At 41.4% G+C, this 26,893-nt stretch overlaps 1 pseudogene; it reads right to left on the bottom strand.

The window, feature by feature from the left end:
* Positions 1–26,893, bottom strand: part of LOC135057454 (pancreatic lipase-related protein 2-like) — a 133,321-nt pseudogene that overhangs the window by 44,282 nt on the left and 62,146 nt on the right.

The raw sequence follows: 26,893 nt of genomic DNA on the forward strand, positions 1-26,893 counted from the left end.
CAATATAAATATATTAAAGATGCTATCTTAAGTGATAGATATATAGTTATAAACCATGCCCAAAGAGACATGAGTATACTGGGTCCTAGAGTCAAAGCTATGTCGATCTCTGCTTGACGTTTCCTGTAGAATATGCATTGGACAGATGATGCCGACTTAAGAGGCATATGGAAGGCTGAGGATTGTGTGGAGAAGGGTTCTCGGGCCTGGTCTCCACAGTTATAGCTGGTAATTCTGCTAGTTTGCCTTATATTCCTGCACAGCCTAAGAAGGCACGACATTATTAAATGCAGCCTTTCGTATAAAGAAACAAGAAAGTCTGAGGTGCGTCCTTTCTTGTTAGAGCCGGGCAGCTAGTTCCCAGGAACAGAAGTCCTCCCCGGCCCCTACAAAAATCCACCAATGTCGCTGGGGCTCCACAGGCGGAGCTAGGCCCGGTGGGGACACGCCTTCGTAAGTTCAGCCACAAGTGGGTTCACTCCCTGTTCGATCTCTGGGCAATAGATATTGTGTCTCAGGGATACAAGCTGGACTGTGAGAAGATGCCCCCTCACCGACGGCCCTGCGGGCTTCCCCCCAAGAGAGGGAGCCAGTGTTATCTGCAATTCACAAATTGTATCTTTAACAGGTGGTGGTCAAGGGTCCCCTCCTTCAACAAGAGGGTGTTATTATTAGACCATGTTGTAATCCCGAAACCAGACGGTTCGGTCAGACCCATATTGAATTAAAAATCCCTGAACATATACCTGAGAAGGTTCAAGTTCAAGATGGAATCGCTAAGAGCGATCAGTGCAAGCCTAAAAAGGGGGAGACTTTATTGTGAATCGGGACATAAGGGATGCATACCTTCAGGTCCCCATTTATCCACATCATTAGTAGAGATGTGCACCGGAAATTTTTCGGGTTTTGTGTTTTGGTTTTGGGTTTGGTTCCGTGGCCGTGTTTTGGGTTCGAACGCGTTTTGGCAAAACCTCACCGAATTTTTTTTGTCGGATTCGGGTGTGTTTTGGATTCGGGTGTTTTTTTCAAAAAACCCTAAAAAACAGCTTAAATCATAGAATTTGGGGGTCATTTTGATCCCAAAGTATTATTAACCTCATACAAACAAAAACAACAACAACAAATGTTTCCGCACCGGTATGGTATGACCTAATCCCCATATAACATATTAATATAGAGATCTAAATATCTGCATGAGGGGACGTGCTACCTGCTACCTAAGAGATCGATATTTAATCAAAACAAGAAAAAGGGTAGCGTTATGGTGCACAGGGTCATAAATTGGCTGTTTATTAATGAATTAAAACGTAACTTTTATTGGTAATTTAGAATAAAATAAACTCCCCACCAATCAAAGAAGAGGCGAAATATTAAAAACTAGAAGATAGTAAGAAATGAAATATTAAAAACTGGCGCTGAGACACCTGATATTGCTCCTATAGTACTAAATAATCGATCCAAATATCAATGTTAGTATTGTGTAGTGGTGTGTAAATGATCACCTACTCAATATAAATGTTAGTCTCACGTAGTGGTGTATAAATTACCACCACTATAAATGTAGTGATCCTCTGACTGACACCAGTCGAAACAGAAATAAAGGACGTTCCTCCTATATTTATGCTGTTATATCATTCGGGAGTGGTAAATAGATTTTACAGATATCACTGAGTAATAGACTTGAATACTATGTCTCCCTCATACACTGTTGCAAAATTATGTTCTGCTAGACTCTCCACCATCAGGGAGTGACAGAATGAATCACTCGAGAAAGAATGTAACAAATATACTAAACATTCTTTTTACTATGAACTGCTGTAAACCAGAGCAGAGTCTGTTTGGATGATTGTTCACACTGCCTGGATAAATGGTACACTCTGGGGTGACAGAATAATTAATTAATGGGTATGATCACTTAATCTTTCCTCTATATACTGCTAGAGTCTATAATAAATTTGCAAAATGAGTTCTCCACACATCTCACTGAAGCAATAATTGCTCATCTGCACAGTCTTATAGGCAGTGTTGATTTCTCACAGTCAGTAAAATTAAAGATGACATGTATTTCATAACGGGGGCCTAAACATTTGTACCCACAATCAAGTAGTGTCTCTTTATGTAGTGAGCTGATAGCAGTCTGCTGGGTTCACGTTAGCCGTGTTAAATAGAACGGCATTGCATAGTCCCCATCTGCACGATGTTACTGGCAGGTATAATCACTCACAGTGAGAGAGATAACATATGTCTCGTGTTTAAGGAGGCAGTGTTATATTGTGTTTAAGGTGGCAGTGTTATATTTCACTGTTCACACTGCCTAAATGAATATTCCTGTTAGCGTATTATACTGTGGACTAATATAGAATTCTGAAGATTGTGTTCATAAGCTTAAAAGATGACAGGATATTTAATAGGTATAATTTACTGATGACTTAACCAATTATTCTTTCCTCTCTATATTGCTAATATCTATAACAAGATTGCAAAGTGAATCCTAAACACATCTCACTGAGACAATAGCTTCTCATCTGCACGGTATTATAGGCAGTATTTATTTTCTCACAGTCGGTAAAGATTAGGGATGACATGTATGCAATATTGGAGACCTAAGCATTTGCACCCGCAATTAACAATGTTTCTCTGTGTGTTGAACTAATAGCAGTATGCTGAGTTCACATAAGCCGTCCTAAGTGAAACGGCATTAAGCAGTTCTGATCTGCACGATGTTGCAGACAAATATAAATCTCTGACAATAGGAGAGATATCGTGTGTCTCTTGTTAGAGGAGGCAGTGTTATGTTACATTAACACTTGCACCTCAGGTTCGATCACTTCAATTAGACTAACACATACAGTAAACACAATATCATTAGGAGCATATCTCGGGCCATCAGCGCCTTACTCCAATGCGCACTTCGCCCGTGGCTTAATCATGATTAAGCCACGGGCGAAATGCGCATTGGAGTAAGGCGCTGATGGCCCGAGATATGCTCCTAATGATATTGTGTTTACTGTATGTGTTAGTCTAATTGAAGTGATCGAACCTGAGGTGCAAGTGTTAATGTAACATAACACTGCCTCCTCTAACAAGAGACACACGATATCTCTCCTATTGTCAGAGATTTATATTTGTCTGCAACATCGTGCAGATCAGAACTGCTTAATGCCGTTTCACTTAGGACGGCTTATGTGAACTCAGCATACTGCTATTAGTTCAACACACAGAGAAACATTGTTAATTGCGGGTGCAAATGCTTAGGTCTCCAATATTGCATACATGTCATCCCTAATCTTTACCGACTGTGAGAAAATAAATACTGCCTATAATACCGTGCAGATGAGAAGCTATTGTCTCAGTGAGATGTGTTTAGGATTCACTTTGCAATCTTATTATAGATATTAGCAATATAGAGAGGAAAGAATAATTGGTTAAGTCATCAGTAAATTATACCTATTAAATATCCTGTCATCTTTTAAGCTTATGAACACAATCTTCAGAATTCTATATTAGTCCACAGTATAATACACTAACAGGAATATTCATTTAGGCAGTTTGAACAGTGAAATATAACACTGCCACCTTAAACACAATATAACACTGCCTCCTTAAACACGAGACATATGTTATCTCTCTCACTGTGAGTGATTTATACCTGCCAGTAACATCGTGCAGATGGGGACTATGCAATGCCGTTCTATTTAACACGGCTAACGTGAACCCAGCAGACTGCTATCAGCTCACTACATAAAGAGACACTACTTGATTGTGGGTACAAATGTTTAGATCCCCGTTATGAAATACATGTCATCTTTAATTTTACTGACTGTGAGAAATCAACACTGCCTATAAGACTGTGCAGATGAGCAATTATTGCTTCAGTGAGATGTGTGGAGAACTCATTTTGCAAATTTATTATAGACTCTAGCAGTATATAGAGGAAAGATTAAGTGATCATACCCATTAATTAATTATTCTGTCACCCCAGAGTGTACCATTTATCCAGGCAGTGTGAACAATCATCCAAACAGACTCTGCTCTGGTTTACAGCAGTTCATAGTAAAAAGAATGTTTAGTATATTTGTTACATTCTTTCTCGAGTGATTCATTCTGTCACTCCCTGATGGTGGAGAGTCTAGCAGAACATAATTTTGCAACAGTGTATGAGGGAGACATAGTATTCAAGTCTATTACTCAGTGATATCTGTAAAATCTATTTACCACTCCCGAATGATATAACAGCATAAATATAGGAGGAACGTCCTTTATTTCTGTTTCGACTGGTGTCAGTTAGAGGATCACTACATTTATAGTGGTGGTAATTTATACACCACTACGTGAGACTAACATTTATATTGAGTAGGTGATCATTTACACACCACTACACAATACTAACATTGATATTTGGATCGATTATTTAGTACTATAGGAGCAATATCAGGTGTCTCAGCGCCAGTTTTTAATATTTCATTTCTTACTATCTTCTAGTTTTTAATATTTCGCCTCTTCTTTGATTGGTGGGGAGTTTATTTTATTCTAAATTACCAATAAAAGTTACATTTTAATTCATTAATAAACAGCCAATTTATGACCCTGTGCACCATAACGCTACCCTTTTTCTTTTTTTGATTAAATATTATTAACCTCAATAACCATAATTTCCACTCATTTTCAGTCTATTCTGAACACCTCACACCTCACAATATTATTTTTAGTCCTAAAATTTGCACAGAGGTCGCTGGTTGACTAAGCTCAGCGACCCAAGTAGCCGACACAAACACCTGGCCCATCTAGGAGTGGCACTGCAGTGTCACGCAGGATGGCCCTTCCAAAAAACACTCCCCAAACAGCACATGATGCAAAGAAAAAAAGAGGCGCAATGAGGTAGCTGTGTGAGTAAGCTAAGCGACCCTAGTGGCTGACACAAACACCTGGCCCATCTAGGAGTGGCACTGCAGTGTCACGCAGGATGGCCCTTCCAAAAAACACTCCCCAAACAGCACATGACGCAAAGAAAAAAAGAGGCGCAATGAGGTAGCTGTGTGACTAAGCTCAGCGACCCAAGTAGCCGACACAAACACCTGGCCCATCTAGGAGTGGCACTGCAGTGTCACGCAGGATGGCCCTTCCAAAAAACACTCCTCAAACAGCACATGATGCAAAGAAAAAAAGAGGCGCAATGAGGTAGCTGTGTGAGTAAGCTAAGCGACCCTAGTGGCCGACACAAACACCTGGCCCATCTAGGAGTGGCACTGCAGTGTCACGCAGGATGGCCCTTCCAAAAAACACTCCCCAAACAGCACATGACGCAAAGAAAAAAAGAGGCGCAATGAGGTAGCTGTGTGACTAAGCTCAGCGACCCAAGTAGCCGACACAAACACCTGGCCCATCTAGGAGTGGCACTGCAGTGTCACGCAGGATGGCCCTTCCAAAAAACACTCCCCAAACAGCACACGACGCAAAGAAAAATGAAAGAAAAAAGAGGTGCAAGATGGAATTGTCCTTGGGCCCTCCCACCCACCCTTATGTTGTATAAACAGGACATGCACACTTTAACCAACCCATCATTTCAGTGACAGGGTCTGCCACACGACTGTGACTGAAATGACGGGTTGGTTTGGACCCCCACCAAAAAAGAAGCAATTAATCTCTCCTTGCACAAACTGGCTCTACAGAGGCAAGATGTCCACCTCATCATCATCCTCCGATTCATCACCGTGTACATCCCCCTCCTCACAGATTATCAATTCGTCCCCACTGGAATCCACCATCACAGCTCCCTGTGTACTTTGTGGAGGCAATTGCTGCTGGTGAATGTCTCCATGGAGGAATTGATTATAATTCATTTTAATGAACATCATCTTCTCCACATTTTCTGGAAGTAACCTCGTACGCCGATTGCTGACAAGGTGAGCGGCGGCACTAAACACTCTTTCGGAGTACACACTTGTGGGAAGGCAACTTAGGTAGAATAAAGCCAGTTTGTGCAAGGGCCTCCAAATTGCCTCTTTTTCCTGCCAGTATACGTACGGACTGTCTGACGTGCCTACTTGGATGCGGTCACTCATATAATCCTCCACCATTCTTTCAATGGGGAGAGAATCATATGCAGTGACAGTAGACGACATGTCCGTAATCGTTGGCAGGTCCTTCAGTCCGGACCAGATGTCAGCATCAGCAGTCGCTCCAGACTGCCCTGCATCACCGCCAGCGGGTGGGCTCGGAATTCTGAGCCTTTTCCTCGCACCCCCAGTTGCGGGAGAATGTGAAGGAGGAGATGTTGACAGGTTGCGTTCCGCTTGACTTGACAATTTTCTCACCAGCAGTTCTTTGAACCCCTGCAGACTTGTGTCTGCCGGAAAGAGAGATCCAAGGTAGGTTTTAAATCTAGGATCGAGCACGGTGGCCAAAATGTAGTGCTCTGATTTCAACAGATTGACCACCCGTGAATCCTTGTTAAGCGAATTAAGGGCTCAATCCACAAGTCCCACATGCCTAGCGGAATCGCTCTGTGTTAGCTCCTCCTTCAATGTCTCCAGCTTCTTCTGCAAAAGCCTGATGAGGGGAATGACCTGACTCAGACTGGCAGTGTCTGAACTGACTTCACGTGTGGCAAGTTCAAAAGGTTGCAGAACCTTGCACAACGTTGAAATCATTCTCCACTGCGCTTGAGACAGGTGCATTCCACCTCCTATATCGTGCTCAGTTGTATAGGCTTGAATGGCCTTTTGCTGCTCCTCCAACCTCTGAAGCATATAGAGGGTTGAATTCCACCTCGTTACCACTTCTTGCTTCAGATGATGGCAGGGCAGGTTCAGGCGTTTTTGGTGTTGCTCCAGTCTTCTGTACGTGGTGCCTGTACGCCGAAAGTGTCCCGCAATTCTTCTGGCCACCGACAGCATCTCTTGCACGCCCCTCTCGTTTTTTAAATAATTCTGCACCACCAAATTCAAGGTATGTGCAAAACATGGGACGTGCTGGAATTTGCCCATATTTAATGCACACACAATATTGCTGGCGTTGTCCGATGCCACAAATCCACAGGAGAGTCCAATTGGGGTAAGCCATTCTGCGATGATCTTCCTCAGTTGCCGTAAGAGGTTTTTAGCTGTGTGCGTATTCTGGAAAGCGGTGATACAAAGCGTAGCCTGCCTAGGAAAGAGTTGGCGTTTGCGAGATGCTGCTACTGGTGCCGCCGCTGCTGTTCTTGCGGCGGGAGTCAATACATCTACCCAGTGGGCTGTCACAGTCATATAGTCCTGAGTCTGCCCTGCTCCACTTGTCCACATGTCCGTGGTTAAGTGGACATTGGGTACAACTGCATTTTTTAGGACACTGGTGAGTCTTTTTCTGAGGTCTGTGTACATTTTCGGTATCGCCTGCCTAGAGAAATGGAACCTAGATGGTATTTGGTACCGGGGACACAGTACCTCAATCAAGTCTATAGTTGGCTCTGCAGTAATGATGGATACCGGAACCACGTTTCTCACCGCCCAGGATGCCAAGGCCTCAGTTATCCGCTTTGCAGCAGGATGACTGCTGTGATATTTCATCTTCCTCGCAAAGGACTGTTGGACAGTCAATTGCTTGGTGGAAGTAGTAAAAGTGGTCTTACGACTTCCCCTCTGGGATGACCATCGACTCCCAGCAGCAACAACAGCAGCGCCAGCAGCAGTAGGCGTTACACGCAAGGATGCATCGGAGGAATCCCAGGCAGGAGAGGACTCGTCAGAATTGCCAGTGACATGGCCTGCAGGACTATTGGCATTCCTGGGGAAGGAGGAAATTGACACTGAGGGAGTTGGTGGGGTGGTTTGCGTGAGCTTGGTTACAAGAGGAAGGGATTTACTGGTCAGTGGACTGCTTCCGCTGTCGCCCAAAGTTTTTGAACTTGTCACTGACTTATGATGAATGCGCTGCAGGTGACGTATAAGGGAGGATGTTCCGAGGTGGTTAACGTCCTTACCCCTACTTATTACAGCTTGACAAAGGCAACACACGGCTTGACAAATGTTGTCCGCATTTCTGTTGAAATACTTCCACACCGAAGAGCTGATTTTTTTTGTATTTTCACCAGGCATGTCAATGGCCATATTCCTCCCACGGACAACAGGTGTCTCCCCGGGTGCCTGACTTAAACAAACCACCTCACCATCAGAATCCTCCTTGTCAATTTCCTCCCCAGCGCCAGCAACACCCATATCCTCCTCATCCTGGTGTACTTCAACACTGACATCTTCAATCTGACTATCAGGAACTGGACTGCGGGTGCTCCTTCCAGCACTTGCAGGGGGCGTGCAAATGGTGGAAGGCGCATGCTCTTCACGTCCAGTGTTGGGAAGGTCAGGCATCGCAACCGACACAATTGGACTCTCCTTGTGGATTTGTGATTTCGAAGAACGCACAGTTCTTTGCTGTGCTTTTGCCAGCTTAAGTCTTTTCATTTTTCTAGCGAGAGGCTGAGTGCTTCCATCCTCATGTGAAGCTGAACCACTAGCCATGAACATAGGCCAGGACCTCAGCCGTTCCTTGCCACTCCGTGTGGTAAATGGCATATTGGAAAGTTTACGCTTCTCCTCCGACGATTTGAATTTAGATTTTTGAGTCCTTTTTTTACTGATCTTTTGTGTTTTGGATTTTACATGCTCTGTACTATGACATTTGGCATCGGCCTTGGCAGACGACGTTGATGGAATTTCATCGTCTCGGCCATGACTAGTGGCAGCAGCTTCAGCACGAGGTGGAAGTGGATCTTGATCTTTCCCTATTTTTGGAACCTCAACATTTTTGTTCTCCATATTTTAATAGGCACAACTAAAAGGCACCTCAGGTAAACAATGGAGATGGATGGATACTAGTATACTTATGGATGACGAGTGACTGACGACACAGAGGTAGCTACAGCCGTGGACTACCGTACTGCGTCTGCTAGTATAGAGATGATAATGATATAAAAAATATATATATATATCACTACTGCAGGTATATATATAATATAATGACGGACCTGCTGGACACTGTCAGCAGACTCCTAAACTACTAGTATGAAGAAGATAGAAAAAAAACCCCCACCACAGGTAGGTATACAATTATGGACGAGCACTGACGACACAGAGGTAGCTACAGCCGTGGACTACCGTACTGCGTCTGCTAGTATAGAGATGATAATGATATAAAAAAATATATATATATCACTACTGCAGGTATATATATAATATAATGACGGACCTGCTGGACACTGTCAGCAGACTCCTAAACTACTAGTATGAAGAAGATAGAAAAAAAAACCCCACCACAGGTAGGTATACAATTATGGACGAGCACTGACGACACAGAGGTAGCTACAGCCGTGGACTACCGTACTGCGTCTGCTAGTATAGAGATGATAATGATATAAAATATATATATATATCACTACTGCAGGTATATATATAATATAATGACGGACCTGCTGGACACTGTCAGCAGACTCCTAAACTACTAGTATGAAGAAGATAGAAAAAAAAACCCCACCACAGGTAGGTATACAATTATGGACGAGCACTGATGACACAGAGGTAGCTACAGCCGTGGACTACCATACTGCGTCTGCTAGTATAGAGATGATAATGATATAAAAAAGATATGAATATCACTACTGCAGGTATATATATAATATAATGACGGACCTGCTGGACACTGTCAGCAGACTCCTAAACTACTAGTATGAAGAAGATAGAAAAAAAAAACCCACCACAGGTAGGTATACAATTATGGACGAGCACTGACGACACAGAGGTAGCTACAGCCGTGGACTACCGTACTGCGTCTGCTAGTATAGAGATGATAATGATATAAAAAATATATATATATCACTACTGCAGGTATATATATAATATAATGACGGACCTGCTGGACACTGCCAGCAGACTCCTAAACTACTAGTATGAAGAAGATAGAAAAAAAAACCCCACCACAGGTAGGTATACAATTATGGACGAGCACTGACGACACAGAGGTAGCTACAGCCATGGACTACCGTACTGCGTCTGCTAGTATAGAGATGATAATGATATAAAAAATATATATATATCACTACTGCAGGTATATATATAATATAATGACGGACCTGCTGGACACTGTCAGCAGACTCCTAAACTACTAGTATGAAGAAGATAGAAAAAAAAACCCCACCACAGGTAGGTATACAATTATGGACGAGCACTGACGACACAGAGGTAGCCACAGCCGTGGACTACCGTACTGCGTCTGCTAATATAGAGATGATAAAGATGATAGAGATGAACAAAAAAAATATAACACTACTGCAGGTAAATATTTATATAATATAATGAATGACGGACCTGCTGGACACTGTCAGCAGAATGCGTTTATAGAATAAAAAAAAAAACACCACAGGAGTGTTTAACTTTTTCAGGCAGACAATATACTGGTGGTCACTGGTCAGTCACACTGGCAGCAAAAGTGTGCACTGTACTCCTGCTATTAATAACTGCACCCCAGTCTCCCCCACAATTCAGCTGTGTGAGCAGTGAGCACTCAGCACAGTCAGATATACATAGATATATCATGCAGCACACTGAGGCTGAGCACAGATATGGTATGGAGCGTTTTTTTCAGGCAGAGAACGGATTAAAAAAAAACTAGCAAAACTCTGCACTGACTGTACTCCTCCTAACAGCTCTCCCCAATCCTCCCCACAATAAGCTAAGCAGCAATCAGATCAACTAACTACTAACAGTAACTATAAACGGAGAGGACGCCAGCCACGTCCTCTCCCTATCAATCTCAATGCACGTGTGAAAATGGCGGCGACGCGCGGCTCCTTATATAGAATCCGAGTCTCGCGATAGAATACGAGCCTCGCGAGAATCCGACAGCGGGATGATGACGTTCGGGCGCGCTTGGGTTAGCCGAGCAAGGCGGGAAGATCCGAGTCTGCCTCGGACCCGTGTAAAAAGGCTGAAGTTCGGGGGGGTTCGGATTCCGAGGAACCGAACCCGCTCATCTCTACTCATTAGGCGTACCTCAGAATTGCGGTACGGGATTGTCATTACCAATTTCAGATGTTGCCGTTTGGTCTCTCCACGGCCCCGAGAATATTCACCATGGTAATGGCGGATATGATTGTGCTCCTGCGGAAGCAAGGTGTCACTATTATCACGTACTTGGACGATCTCCTCATAAAAGCGAGATCAAGAGAGCAGTTGCTGAACAGCGTATCACTTTCTCTGGAAGTGTAACGGCAACACGGCTGGATTCTATATATTCCAAAGTCGCAGTTGGTTCCTACAGCTCATCTGCCTCTCCTAGGCACGATCCTAGACACAGACCAGAAAAGGGTTATCTCCCGATAGAGAGAGCTCAGGAGCTCATGACACTGGTCAGGAATCTATTAAAACCAAAACAGGTGTCAGTGCATCACTGCACTCGAGTCCTGGGAAGGATGGTGGCATCATACGAGGCCATCCCCTTAGGCAGGTTCCATGCGAGGACCTTCCAATGGGACTTACTGGACAAGTGGTCCGGATCACCTCTTCAGATGCATCGGTTAATCACCCTATCCCCCAGGGCCAGGGTGTCTCTCCTGTGGTGGCTGCAGAGTGCTCACCTTCTCGAGGGCCGCAGATTCGGCATTCAGGACTGGATCCTGGTGACCACGGATGCAAGCCTCCGAGGGTGGGGGGCAGTTACACAGGGAAGAAATTTCCAAGGTCTGTGGTCAAGTCAACTGACTTGCCTTCACATCAATATCCTGGAACTAAGGGCCATATACAACGCCCTAAGTCAAGCGGAGATCCTGCTTCGCGACCAACCGGTTCTGATCCAGTCAGACCGCAGGGGTTCATGTAAACCGCCAAGGCGGCACAAGGAGCAGGGTGGCGAGGGTAGAAGCCACCAGAATTCTTCGCTGGGCGGAGAATCAAGTAAGCGCACTGTCAGCAGTGTTCGTTCCGGGAGTGGACATCTGGGAAGCAGACTTCCTCAGCAGGCACGACCTCCACCCGGGAAAGTGGGGACTTCATCAGGAAGTCTTCACGCAGTTTGCAAATTGATGGGAACTGCCTAAGGTGGACTAGATGGCGTCCCACCTCAATAAAAAGCTAAAAAAGGTTTTACGCCGGGTCAAGGGACCCTCAGGTGATAGCTGTGGTCGCACTAGTAATACCGTGGGTGTTCCAGTCGGTCTCTGTATTCCCTCCTCTTCCTCTCATACCCAAGGGCTGAGAATTGTAATAAAAGGAGGAGTGAAAACAATATTCTTTGCTCCGAATTGGCCAAGAAGGACTCGGTACCCGGAGCTGCAGGAAATGCTCTCAGAGGACTCAGGGCTTCTGCCTCTCAGACAGGACATGTTGCAACAGGGGCCCTGTCTGTTCCAAAATTTACCGCGGCTGCATTTGACGGCATGGCGGTTGAACGCCGGATCCTAGCGGAAAAGGGCGTTCCGGATGCAGTTATTCCTACGCTGATAAAGGCTAGGAAAGACGTGACAGCAAGACTTTTTCACTGTATATGGCGAAAATAGGTTGCTTGGTGTGAGGCCGGGAAGGCCCTACAGAGGAATTCCAGCGGGGTCGATTCCTGCACTTCCTACAGTCAGGAGTGACTATGGGCCTAAAATTAGGATCCATAAAGGTCAAGATTTCGGCCCTATACATTTTCTCTAAAAATGAACTGGCTTCACTGCCTGAAGTTCAGACGTTGTTCCGGGGGTGCTGCATATTTAGCCTCCTTTTGTGCCACCGGTGGCACCTTGGGTTCTTAACGTTGTGTTGGATTTCCTGAAATCCCACTGGTTTGAGCCACTTAAGACCATGGAGCTAAAATATCTCACGTGGAAAGTGGTCATGCTATTGGTCTTAGCTTCGGCTAGGCGTGTGTCAGTATTGGCGGTTTTGTCATGTAAAAACCCTTATCTGATCTTTCATATGGACAGGGCAGAATTGAGGACTCGTCCCCAATTTCTTCCTAGGGTGGTATCATCGTTTCATTTGAACCAGCCTATTGTGGTGCCTGCGGCTATTAGGGACTTGGAGGATTCCGCACTCTCCCGCCCGTTTGGGAGCTTTGGTATAATCCCCATGGTCCTTACGGTGTTCCCAGCATCCACTAGGACGTCAGAGAAAATAAGAATTTACTCACCGGTAATTCTATTTCTCGTAGTCCGTAGTGGATGCTGGGCGCCCGTCCCAAGTGCGGACTCTCTGCAATACATGTATATAGTTATTGCTTAACTAAAGGGTTATTGTTAGGAGAGAGAAACGACTGCATAGGAATGGAAAGAGTTAAACATCCTGTGAGGGGTGGACCTAGCTTTGAGGAAAGTACAGCCTTTGGAAAAGGGGGAGGGTTAATATATATAGGGAATGCTAGGCCAGCTTGGTCTCTCTTGCTGCTGAATTGCCTTCCCGCCCTCCCGCCCTGTTGGTAGAGGTTCTGGCACGGAGTGCCTTGGCGTTGAATTGTTGGCTGGTTTTATCGTTGGCTATTTTATTGGCGGAAAAGAACGGCAGGTTGTAGTTTGTCTTGTTAGCTGTAGTGATTTACAGTTTGGTGTGGTTTAGGTGCACTCACCTCCATCGACTTTTAAGGCCGCTCGACCACCCGTCCGGGGGCAGCGGCAGGCACCCATCAGGGTGGGTAGTCACCGTGGGGGTTGAGTTGGGCACCTATTACCGATTTTATAGTTTGTATTTAAATTAGGATAGTTTTGAATTTTAACGTTTTTAAGGTTAGCGTCAGTTCAATAGAGCCGTTCTTTTTTCTGCTACCATATGCCGGCTGAATCGGCATGTTAACAAAATTTTCAATTTACAGGTTTGCTAATGGTTAGGGTACAATAAATAGCTAGCAATTTTTCTGCCAAATTCAAGTCTACGTGTCATTATTTCTTGGTATTAAAGGTAATGAATGCTTTACTTTGAATGAAGGGGTCCACAGAGTATCATTAGGAGGTTTATGAGCCATCTGTTACTGAGGCTCAGTTGTTGTTCATACTGTTAACTGGGTATGGTTATCACAAGTTATACGGTGTGATTGGTGTGGCTGGTATGAGTCTTACCCTGGATTCCAAATCCTTTCCTTGTTGTGTCAGCTCTTCCGGGCACAGTTTCCTTAACTGAGGTCTGGAGGAGGGGCATAGAGGGAGGAGCCTGTGCACACCAGATAGTACCTAATCTTTCTTTTAGTGCCCAGTCTCCTGCGGAGCCCGTCTATTCCCCATGGTCCTTACGGAGTTCCCAGCATCCACTACGGACTACGAGAAATAGAATTACCGGTGAGTAAATTCTTATTATAAATATGTACTGAACATACAATATAGACCTTCACAGGTCACCATCTGACCCCGTCTATGTCGGCCAGTAGAACCCATCCATCTCACTATGTTCTACTCATGTTACACTTCCAGGACATGTAACACTTACCTGACACATGTCAGATAGCCACTTATCTTCCCCGCTGTCAGTAAATCCATGGATGATGAAGTGAGATTTCCGCTGGGTTTGGAAAAATGATTTGGAGATTGTATCCGGAGACACAGCGCTGACTTCCTAAGTAAAGCAATAATAACAATTAAGTACAAGTCACCCTCTAATTGTTATTAAGTGTGGGAATAAGTCAACCCACCTTAAACATAGAAACATAGAATGAGATGGCATATAAGAACCACTTGGCCCATCCAGTCTGCTCCTTTTGTACCATATTGTTACCTCAAACCTTATTTGATCCTTATTTCTGTGTAAGGAGATCCTTACGTCTATCCCATGCATGTTACATTGCTCTACTGTCTCAGCCTCTACCACCTCTGATGGGAGGCTATTCCACTTGTCCACTACCCTTTCTGTAAAGTAATTATTCCTCAAATTTTCCCTGAACCTCCCCCCTCCAGTCTCAGTGCATGTCCTCGTGTCCTATTGCTTCTCTTCATTTGAAGAATGTTTCCCTCCTGGACCATGGTAATACCCCTGATATATGTGACAGTCTGTATCATGTCCCCCCTTTCCCTTCTCTGCTCCACACTATACATATTGTGATTTCTTTCTGGGTATGTTTTGTGATGTAGGCCATGCACCATTTTAGTTGCCCTTCTTTGTACTGTCTCTAATGTATTAATATCCTTCTGGAGATATGGCCTCCAGAACTGAATACAGTATTCTAGATGAGGCCGCACCAATGACCTATACAGTGGCATTATTACTTCTTTCTTTCTGCTGCTGATTCCTCTCCCAATGCAGCCAAGCATCTGACTAGCCTTCCTCATTGCTTTATTACATTGCTTACCTGCCTTTATGTCACCTGAGATAGTGACTCCTAGATCCCTTTCCTCCTCAGTAGTTTCCAGTATAGTGCCATTAATACTATATTTATCCTTTATGTCACCTGAGATAGTGACTCCTAGATCCCTTTCCTCCTCAGTAGTGTCCAGTATAGTACCATTAATACTTTATTTAGCCTTTATGTCACCTGAAATAGTGACTCCTAGATCCCTTTCCTCCTCAGTAGTTTCCAGTATAGTGCCATTAATACTGTATTTATCCTTTATGTCACCTGAAATAGTGACTCCTAGATCCCTTTCCTCCTCAGTAGTTTCCAGTATAGTGCCATTATACTATATTTATCTTTTATGTCACCTGAAATAGTGACTCCTAGATCCCTTTCCTCCTCAGTAGTTTCCAGTATAGTGCCATTATACTATATTTATCCTTTATGTCACCTGAAATAGTGACTCCTAGATCCCTTTCCTCCTCAGTAGTTTCCAGTATAGTGCCATTATACTATATTTATCCTTTATGTCACCTGAAATAGTGACTCCTAGATCCCTTTCCTCCTCAGTAGTTCCAGTATAGTGCCATTAATACTATATTTATCCTTAATGTCACCTGAGATAGTGACTACTAGATCCCTTTCCTCCTCAGTAGTTCCCAGTATAGTGCCATTAATACTATATTTATCCTTAATGTCACCTGAGATAGTGACTCCTAGATCCCTTTCCTCCTCAGTAGTTCCTAGTATACTGCCATTAATACTATATTTATCTATTTATGTCACCTGAAATAGTGACTCCTAGATCCCTTTCCTCCTCAGTAGTTCCCAGTATAGAGCCATTAATACAATATTTATCCTTTATGTCACCTGAAATAGTGACTCCTAGATCCCTTTCCTCCTCAGTAGTTCCCAGTATAGTGCCATTAATACTATATTTATCCTTTATGTCACCTGAGATAGTGACTCCTAGATCCCTTTCCTCCTCAGTGGTTTCCAGTATAGTGCCATTAATACTATATTTATCCTTTATGTCACCTGAGATAGTGACTCCTAGATCCCTTTCCTCCTCAGTAGTTCCAGTATAGTGCCATTAATACTATATTTATGCTTTATGTCACCTGAAATAGTGACTCCTAGATCCCTTTCCTCCTCAGTAGTTTCCAGTATAGAGCCATTAATACAATATTTATCCTTTATGTCACCTGAAATAGTGACTCCTAGATCCTTTTCCTCCTCAGTAGTTCCCAGTATAGTGCCATTAATACTATATTTATCCTTTATGTCACCTGAGATAGTGACTCCTAGATCTCTTTCCTCCTCAGTGGTTTCCAGTATAGTGCCATTAATACTATATTTATCCTTTATGTCACCTGAGATAGTGACTCCTAGATCCCTTTCCTCCTCAGTAGTTCCAGTATAGTGCCATTAATACTATATTTATCCTTTATGTCACCTGAGATAGTGACTCCTAGATCCCTTTCCTCCTCAGTAGTTTCCAGTATAGTGCCATTAATACTATATTTATCCTTTATGTCACCTGAAATAGTGACTCCTAGTTCCCTTTCCTCCTCAGTAGTTTCCAGTATATTGCCTTTAATACTATATTTATCCTTTATGTCACCTGAAATAGTGCCTCCTAGATCCCTATCCTCCTCAGTAGTTCCCAGTATAGTGCCATTAATACTATATTTATCTATTTATGTCACCTGAGATAGTGACTCCTAGATCCCTTTCCTCCTCAGTAGTTTCCAGTATAATGCCATTAATACTATATTTATCCTTTATGTCACCTGAAATAGTGACTCCTAGATCCCTTTCCTCCTCAGTAGTTCCCAGTATAGTGCCATTAATAGTATATTTATCTATTTATGTCACCTGAGATAGTGACTCCTAGATCCCTTTCCTCCTCAGTAGTTTCCAGTATAGTGCCATTAATACTATATTTAGCCTTTATGTCACCTGAGATAGTGACTCCTAGATCCCTTTCCTCCTCAGTAGTTTCCAGTATAGTGCCATTAATACTATATTTATCCTTTATGTCACCTGAAATAGTGACTCCTAGATCCCTTTCCTCCTCAGTAGTTTCCAGTATATTGCCTTTAATACTATATTTATCCTTTATGTCACCTGAAATAGTGCCTCCTAGATCCCTTTCCTCCTCAGTAGTTCCCAGTACAGTGCCATTAATAGTATATTTATCTATTTATGTCACCTGAGATAGTGACTCCTAGATCCCTTTCCTCCTCAGTAGTTTCCAGTATAGTGCCATTAATACTATATTTATCCTTTATGTCACCGGAAATAGTGACTCCTAGATCCCTTTCCTCCTCAGTAGTTTCCAGTATAGTACCATTAATACTATATTTATCCTTTATGTCACCTGAAATAGTGACTCCTACATCATTTTCCTCCTCAGTAGTTCCCAGTATAGCGCCATTAATACTATATTTAGCCTTTATGTCACCTGAAATAGTGACTCCTAGATCTCTTTCCTCCTCAGTAGTTCCCAGTATAGTGACATTAATACTATATTTATCCTTTATGTCACCTGAAATAGTGACTCCTAGATCCCTTTCCTCCTCAGTAGTTTCCAGTATAGTGCCATTAATACTAGATTTATCCTTTATGTCACCTGAAATAGTGACTCCTAGATCCCTTTCCTCCTCAGTAGTTCCCAGTATAGTGCCATTAATACTATATATAGCCTTTATGTCACCTAAAATAGTGACTCCTACATCATTTTCCTCCTCAGTAGTTCCCTGTATAGCGCCATTAATACTATATTAAGCCTTTATGTCACCTGAAATAGTGACTCCTAGATCCCTTTCCTCCTCAGTAGTTCCCAGTATAGTATAGTGACATTAATACTATATTTATCCTTTATGTCACGTGAAATAGTGACTCCTAGATCCCTTTCCTCCTCAGTAGTTTCCAGTATTTCGCCATTAATACTATATTTATCCTTTATATCACCTGAAATAGTGACTCCTAGATACCTTTCCTCCTCAGTAGTTCCCAGTATAGTGCCATTAATACTATATTTATCCTTTATGTCACCTGAAATAGTGACTCCTAGATCCCTTTCCTCCTCAGTAGTTTCCAGTATAGTGCCATTAATACTATATTTATCCTTTATGTCACCTGAAATAGTGACTCCTAGATCCCTTTCCTCCTCAGTTGTTTCCAGTATAGTGCCATTAATACTATATTTATCCTTTATGTCACCTGAAATAGTGACTCCTAGATCCCTTTCCTCCTCAGTAGTTTCCAGTATAGTGACATTAATACTATATTTATACTTTATGTCACCTGAAATAAGGACTCCTAGATCTCTTTCCTCCTCAGTAGTTTCCAGTATAGTGCCATTAATACTATATTTATCATTTATGTCACCTGAAATTGTGACTCCTAGAACCCTTTCCTCCACAGTAGTTCCCAGTATATTGACAATAATACTATATTTATCCTTTATGTCATCTGAAATAGTGACTCCTAGATACCTTTCCTCCTCAGTAGTTTCCTGTATAGTGCCATTAATACTATATTTATCCTTTATGTCACCTGAGATATTGACTCCTAGATCCCTTTCCTCCTCAGTAGTTCCCAGTATAGCACAATTAATACTATATTTATCCTTTATGTCACCTGAAATAGTGACTCCTAGATCCCTCTCCTCCTCAGTAGTTTCCAGTATAGTGACATTATACTATATTTATCCTTTATGTCACCTGAGATAGTGACTCCTAGATCCCTTTCCTCCTCAGTAGTGTCCAGTATAGTGCCATTAATACTATATTTATCCTTTATGTCACCTGAAATAGTGACTCCCAGATCCCTTTCCTCCTCAGTAGTCTATAGTATAGTGCCATTAATACTATATTTATCCTTTATGTCACCTGAGATAGTGACTCCTAGATCTGTTTCCTCCTCAGTAGTTTCCAGTATAGTGCCATTAATACTAGATTTAGCCTTTATGTCACCTGAAATGGTGACTCCTAGATCCCTTTCCTCCTCAGTAGTTCCCAGTATAGAGCCATTAATAATATATTTATCCTTTATGTCACCTGAAAATGTGACTCCTAGATCCCTTTCCTCCTCAGTAGTTCCCAGTATAGTGCTATTAATACTATATTTATCCTTTATATCACCTGAGATAGTGACTCCTAGATCCCTTTCCTCCTCAGTAGTTCCCAGTATAGTGACTTTAATACTATATTTATCCTTTATATCACCTGAAATAGTGACTCCTAGATCCCTTTCCTCCTCAGTAGTTCCAGTATAGTGCTATTAATACTATATTTATCCTTTATGTCACCTGAGATAGTGACTCCTAGATCTGTTTCCTCCTCAGTAGTTTCCAGTATAGTGCCATTAATACTATATTTATCCTTTATGTCACCTGAGATAGTGACTCCTAGATCCCTTTCCTCCTCAGTAGTTCCCAGTATAGTGCCATTAATACTATATTTATACTTTATATCACCGAAATAGTGACTCCTAGATCCCTTTCCTCCTCAGTAGTTTCCAGTATAGTGCCATTAATACTATATTTATCCTTTATGTCACGTGAAATAGTGATTCCTAGATCCCTTTCCTTCTCAGAAGTTTCCAGTATAGTGCCATTAATACTATATTTAGCCTTTATGTCACCTGAAATAGTGACTCATAGATCCCTTTCCTGCTCAGTAGTTCCCAGTATAGTGCCATTAATACTATATTTATCCTTTATGTCACCTGAAATAGTGACTCCTAGATCCCTTTCCTCCTCAGTAGTTTCCAGTATAGTGCCATTAATACTATATTTAGCCTTTATGTCACCTGAAATAGTGACTCCTAGATCCCTTTCCTGCTCAGTAGTTCCCAGTATAGTGCCATTAATACTATATTTATCCTTTATGTCACCTGAAATAGTGACTCCTAGATCCCTTTCCTCAGTAGTTTCCAGTATAGTGCCATTAATACTAGATTTAGCCTTTATGTCACCTGAGATAGTGACTCCTAGATCACTTTCCTCCTCAGTAGTTCCAGTATAGTGCCATTAATACTATATTTATCCTTTATGTCACCTGAAATAGTGACTCCTAGATCTTTTTCCTCCTCAGTAGTTTCCAGTATAGTGCCATTAATACTATATTTATCCTTTATGTCACCTGAGATAGTGACTCCTAGATCCCTTTCCTCCTCAGTAGTTCCAGTATAGTGCCATTAATACTATATTTATCCTTTATGTCACCTGAAATAGTGACTCCTAGATCCCTTTCCTCCTCAGTAATTCCAGTATAGTGCCATTAATACTATATTTATCCTTTATGTCACCTGAGATAGTGACTCCTAGATCCCTGTCCTTCTCAGTAGTTTCCAGTATAGTGCCATTATACTATATTTATCCTTTATGTCTCCTGAAATAGTGACTCCTAGATCCCTTTCTTCCTCAGTAGTGTCCAGTATAGTGCCTTTAATACCATATTTAGCCTTTTTGTCACCTGAAATAGTGACTCCTAGATCCCTTTCCTCCTCAGTAGTTTCCAGTATAGTGCCATTAATACTATATTTATCCTTTATGTCACCTGAAATAGTGACTCCTAGTTCCCTTTCCTCCTCAGTAGTTTCCAGTATATTGCCTTTAATACTATATTTATCCTTTATGTCACCTGAAATAGTGCCTCCTAGATCCCTATCCTCCTCAGTAGTTCCCAGTATAGTGCCATTAATACTATATTTATCTATTTATGTCACCTGAGATAGTGACTCCTAGATCCCTTTCCTCCTCAGTAGTTGTCAGTATAGTGCCATTAATACTATATTTATCCTTTATGTCACCTGAAATAGTGACTCCAAGATCCCTTTCCTCCTCAGTAGTTTCCAGTATAGAGCCATTAATACTATATTTAGCCTTTATGTCACCTGAGATAGTGACTCCTAGATCCCTTTCCTCCTCAATAGTTTCCAGTATAGTGCCATTAATACTATATTTATCCTTTATGTCACCTGAAATAGTGACTCCTAGATACCCTTCCTCCTCAGTATTTTCCAGTATAGAACCATTATTACTATATTTAGCCTTTATGTCACCTGAAATTTTGACTCCTAGATCCCTTTCCTCCTCAGTAGTTTCCAGTATAGCTCCTTTAATACTATATTTATCCTTTATGTCTCCTGAAATAGTGACTCCTAGATCCCTTTCCTCATCAGTAGTTTCCAGTATATTGCCTTTAATACTATATTTATCCTTTATGTCACCTGAAATAGTGCCTCCTAGATCCCTTTCCTCCTCAGTAGTTCCCAGTACAGTGCCATTAATAGTATATTTATCTATTTATGTCACCTGAGATAGTGACTCCTAGATCCCTTTCCTCCTCAGTAGTTTCCAGTATAGTGCCATTAATACTATATTTATCCTTTATGTCACCGGAAATAGTGACTCCTAGATCCCTTTCCTCCTCAGTAGTTTCCAGTATAGTGCCATTAATACTATATTTAGACTTTATGTCACCTGAAATAGTGACTCCTACATCATTTTCCTCCTCAGTAGTTCCCAGTATAGCGCCATTAATACTATATTTAGCCTTTATGTCACCTGAAATAGTGACTCCTAGATCTCTTTCCTCCTCAGTAGTTCCCAGTATAGTGACATTAATACTATATTTATCCTTTATGTCACCTGAAATAGTGACTCCTAGATCCCTTTCCTCCTCAGTAGTTTCCAGTATAGTGCCAGTAGTTCCCAGTATAGTGACATTAATACTATATTTATCCTTTATGTCACCTGAAATAGTGACTCCTAGATCCCTTTCCTCCTCAGTAGTTCCCAGTATAGTGACATTAATACTATATTTATCCTTTATGTCACGTGAAATAGTGACTCCTAGATCCCTTTCCTCCTCAGTAGTTTCCAGTATAGTGCCATTAATACTATATTTATCCTTTATGTCACCTGAGATAGTGACTCCTAGATCCCTTTCCTCCTCAGTAGTTTCCAGTATAGAGCCAGTATACTATATTTATCCTTTATGTCACCTGAGATAGTGACTCCTAGATCCCTCTCCTCCTCAGTAGTGTCCAGTATAGTACCATTAATACTTTATTTAGCCTTTATGTCACCTGAAATAGTGACTCCTAGATCCCTTTGCTCCTCAGTAGTTTCCAGTATAGTGCCATTAATACTGTATTTATCCTTTATGTCACCTGAAATAGTGACTCCTAGATCCCTTTCCTCCTCAGTAGTTTCCAGTATAGTGCCATTATACTATATTTATCTTTTATGTCACCTGAAATAGTGACTCCTAGATCCCTTTCCTCCTCAGTAGTTTCCAGTATAGTGCCATTATACTATATTTATCCTTTATGTCACCTGAAATAGTGACTCCTAGATCCCTTTCCTCCTCAGTAGTTTCCAGTATAGTGCCATTATACTATATTTATCCTTTATGTCACCTGAAATAGTGACTCCTAGATCCCTTTCCTCCTCAGTAGTTCCAGTATAGTGCCATTAATACTATATTTATCCTTAATGTCACCTGAGATAGTGACTACTAGATCCCTTTCCTCCTCAGTAGTTCCCAGTATAGTGCCATTAATACTATATTTATCCTTAATGTCACCTGAGATAGTGACTCCTAGATCCCTTTCCTCCTCAGTAGTTCCTAGTATACTGCCATTAATACTATATTTATCCTTCATGTCACCTGAAATAGTGACTCCTAGATCCCTTTCCTCCTCAGTAGTTCCCAGTATAGAGCCATTAATACAATATTTATCCTTTATGTCACCTGAAATAGTGACTCCTAGATCCCTTTCCTCCTCAGTAGTTCCCAGTATAGTGCCATTAATACTATATTTATCCTTTATGTCACCTGAGATAGTGACTCCTAGATCCCTTTCCTCCTCTGTGGTTTCCAGTATAGTGCCATTAATACTATATTTATCCTTTATGTCACCTGAGATAGTGACTCCTAGATCCCTTTCCTCCTCAGTAGTTCCAGTATAGTGCCATTAATACTATATTTATGCTTTATGTCACCTGAAATAGTGACTCCTAGATCCCTTTCCTCCTCAGTAGTTTCCAGTATAGAGCCATTAATACAATATTTATCCTTTATGTCACCTGAAATAGTGACTCCTAGATCCTTTTCCTCCTCAGTAGTTCCCAGTATAGTGCCATTAATACTATATTTATCCTTTATGTCACCTGAGATAGTGACTCCTAGATCTCTTTCCTCCTCAGTGGTTTCCAGTATAGTGCCATTAATACTATATTTATCCTTTATGTCACCTGAGATAGTGACTCCTAGATCCCTTTCCTCCTCAGTAGTTCCAGTATAGTGCCATTAATACTATATTTATCCTTTATGTCACCTGAGATAGTGACTCCTAGATCCCTTTCCTCCTCAGTAGTTTCCAGTATAGTGCCATTAATACTATATTTATCCTTTATGTCACCTGAAATAGTGACTCCTAGTTCCCTTTCCTCCTCAGTAGTTTCCAGTATATTGCCTTTAATACTATATTTATCCTTTATGTCACCTGAAATAGTGCCTCCTAGATCCCTATCCTCCTCAGTAGTTCCCAGTATAGTGCCATTAATTCTATATTTATCTATTTATGTCACCTGAGATAGTGACTCCTAGATCCCTTTCCTCCTCAGTAGTTCCCAGTATAGTGCCATTAATAGTATATTTATCTATTTATGTCACCTGAGATAGTGACTCCTAGATCCCTTTCCTCCTCAGTAGTTTCCAGTATAATGCCATTAATACTATATTTATCCTTTATGTCACCTGAAATAGTGACTCCTAGATCCCTTTCCTCCTCAGTACTTCCCTGTATAGTGCCATTAATAGTATATTTATCTATTTATGTCACCTGAGATAGTGACTCCTAGATCCCTTTCCTCCTCAGTAGTTTCCAGTATAGTGCCATTAATACTATATTTAGCCTTTATGTCACCTGAGATAGTGACTCCTAGATCCCTTTCCTCCTCAGTAGTTTCCAGTATAGTGCCATTAATACTATATTTATCCTTTATGTCACCTGAAATAGTGACTCCTAGATCCCTTTCCTCCTCAGTAGTTTCCAGTATATTGCCTTTAATACTATATTTATCCTTTATGTCACCTGAAATAGTGCCTCCTAGATCCCTTTCCTCCTCAGTAGTTCCCAGTACAGTGCCATTAATAGTATATTTATCTATTTATGTCACCTGAGATAGTGACTCCTAGATCCCTTTCCTCCTCAGTAGTTTCCAGTATAGTGCCATTAATACTATATTTATCCTTTATGTCACCGGAAATAGTGACTCCTAGATCCCTTTCCTCCTCAGTAGTTTCCAGTATAGTGCCATTAATACTATATTTATCCTTTATGTCACCTGAAATAGTGACTCCTACATCATTTTCCTCCTCAGTAGTTCCCAGTATAGCGCCATTAATACTATATTTAGCCTTTATGTCACCTGAAATAGTGACTCCTAGATCTCTTTCCTCCTCAGTAGTTCCCAGTATAGTGACATTAATACTATATTTATCCTTTATGTCACCTGAAATAGTGACTCCTAGATCCCTTTCCTCCTCAGTAGTTTCCAGTATAGTGCCATTAATACTAGATTTATCCTTTATGTCACCTGAAATAGTGACTCCTAGATCCCTTTCCTCCTCAGTAGTTCCCAGTATAGTGCCATTAATACTATATATAGCCTTTATGTCACCTAAAATAGTGACTCCTACATCATTTTCCTCCTCAGTAGTTCCCAGTATAGCGCCATTAATACTATATTTAGCCTTTATGTCACCTGAAATAGTGACTCCTAGATCCCTTTCCTCCTCAGTAGTTCCCAGTATAGTATAGTGACATTAATACTATATTTATCCTTTATGTCACGTGAAATAGTGACTCCTAGATCCCTTTCCTCCTCAGTAGTTTCCAGTATAGCGCCATTAATACTATATTTATCCTTTATATCACCTGAAATAGTGACTCCTAGATACCTTTCCTCCTCAGTAGTTCCCAGTATAGTGCCATTAATGCTATATTTATCCTTTATGTCACCTGAAATAGTGACTCCTAGATCCCTTTCCTCCTCAGTAGTTTCCAGTATAGTGCCATTAATACTATATTTATCCTTTATGTCACCTGAAATAGTGACTCCTAGATCCCTTTCCTCCTCAGTTGTTTCCAGTATAGTGCCATTAATACTATATTTATCCTTTATGTCACCTGAAATAGTGACTCCTAGATCCCTTTCCTCCTCAGTAGTTTCCAGTATAGTGACATTAATACTATATTTATACTTTATGTCACCTGAAATAAGGACTCCTAGATCTCTTTCCTCCTCAGTAGTTTCCAGTATAGTGCCATTAATACTATATTTATCATTTATGTCACCTGAAATTGTGACTCCTAGAACCCTTTCCTCCACAGTAGTTCCCAGTATATTGACAATAATACTATATTTATCCTTTATGTCATCTGAAATAGTGACTCCTAGATACCTTTCCTCCTCAGTAGTTTCCTGTATAGTGCCATTAATACTATATTTATCCTTTATGTCACCTGAGATATTGACTCCTAGATCCCTTTCCTCCTCAGTAGTTCCCAGTATAGCACAATTAATACTATATTTATCCTTTATGTCACCTGAAATAGTGACTCCTAGATCCCTCTCCTCCTCAGTAGTTTCCAGTATAGTGACATTATACTATATTTATCCTTTATGTCACCTGAGATAGTGACTCCTAGATCCCTTTCCTCCTCAGTAGTGTCCAGTATAGTGCCATTAATACTATATTTATCCTTTATGTCACCTGAAATAGTGACTCCCAGATCCCTTTCCTCCTCAGTAGTCTATAGTATAGTGCCATTAATACTATATTTATCCTTTATGTCACCTGAGATAGTGACTCCTAGATCTGTTTCCTCCTCAGTAGTTTCCAGTATAGTGCCATTAATACTAGATTTAGCCTTTATGTCACCTGAAATGGTGACTCCTAGATCCCTTTCCTCCTCAGTAGTTCCCAGTATAGAGCCATTAATAATATATTTATCCTTTATGTCACCTGAAAATGTGACTCCTAGATCCCTTTCCTCCTCAGTAGTTTCCAGTATATTGCCTTTAATACTATATTTATCCTTTATGTCACCTGAGATAGTGACTCCTAGATCCCTTTCCTCCTCAGTAGTTCCCAGTATAGTGCCATTAATACTATATTTATCTATTTATGTCACCTGAGATAGTGACTCCTAGATCCCTTTCCTCCTCAGTAGTTTCCAGTATAATGCCATTAATACTATATTTATCCTTTATGTCACCTGAAATAGTGACTCCTAGATCCCTTTCCTCCTCAGTACTTCCCTGTATAGTGCCATTAATAGTATATTTATCTATTTATGTCACCTGAGATAGTGACTCCTAGATCCCTTTCCTCCTCAGTAGTTTCCAGTATAGTGCCATTAATACTATATTTAGCCTTTATGTCACCTGAGATAGTGACTCCTAGATCCCTTTCCTCCTCAGTAGTTTCCAGTATAGTGCCATTAATACTATATTTATCCTTTATGTCACCTGAAATAGTGACTCCTAGATCCCTTTCCTCCTCAGTAGTTTCCAGTATATTGCCTTTAATACTATATTTAT

Source organism: Pseudophryne corroboree, chromosome 3, assembly GCF_028390025.1.
Source record: "Pseudophryne corroboree isolate aPseCor3 chromosome 3, aPseCor3.hap2, whole genome shotgun sequence".
Lineage (NCBI taxonomy): Eukaryota > Metazoa > Chordata > Amphibia > Anura > Myobatrachidae > Pseudophryne > Pseudophryne corroboree.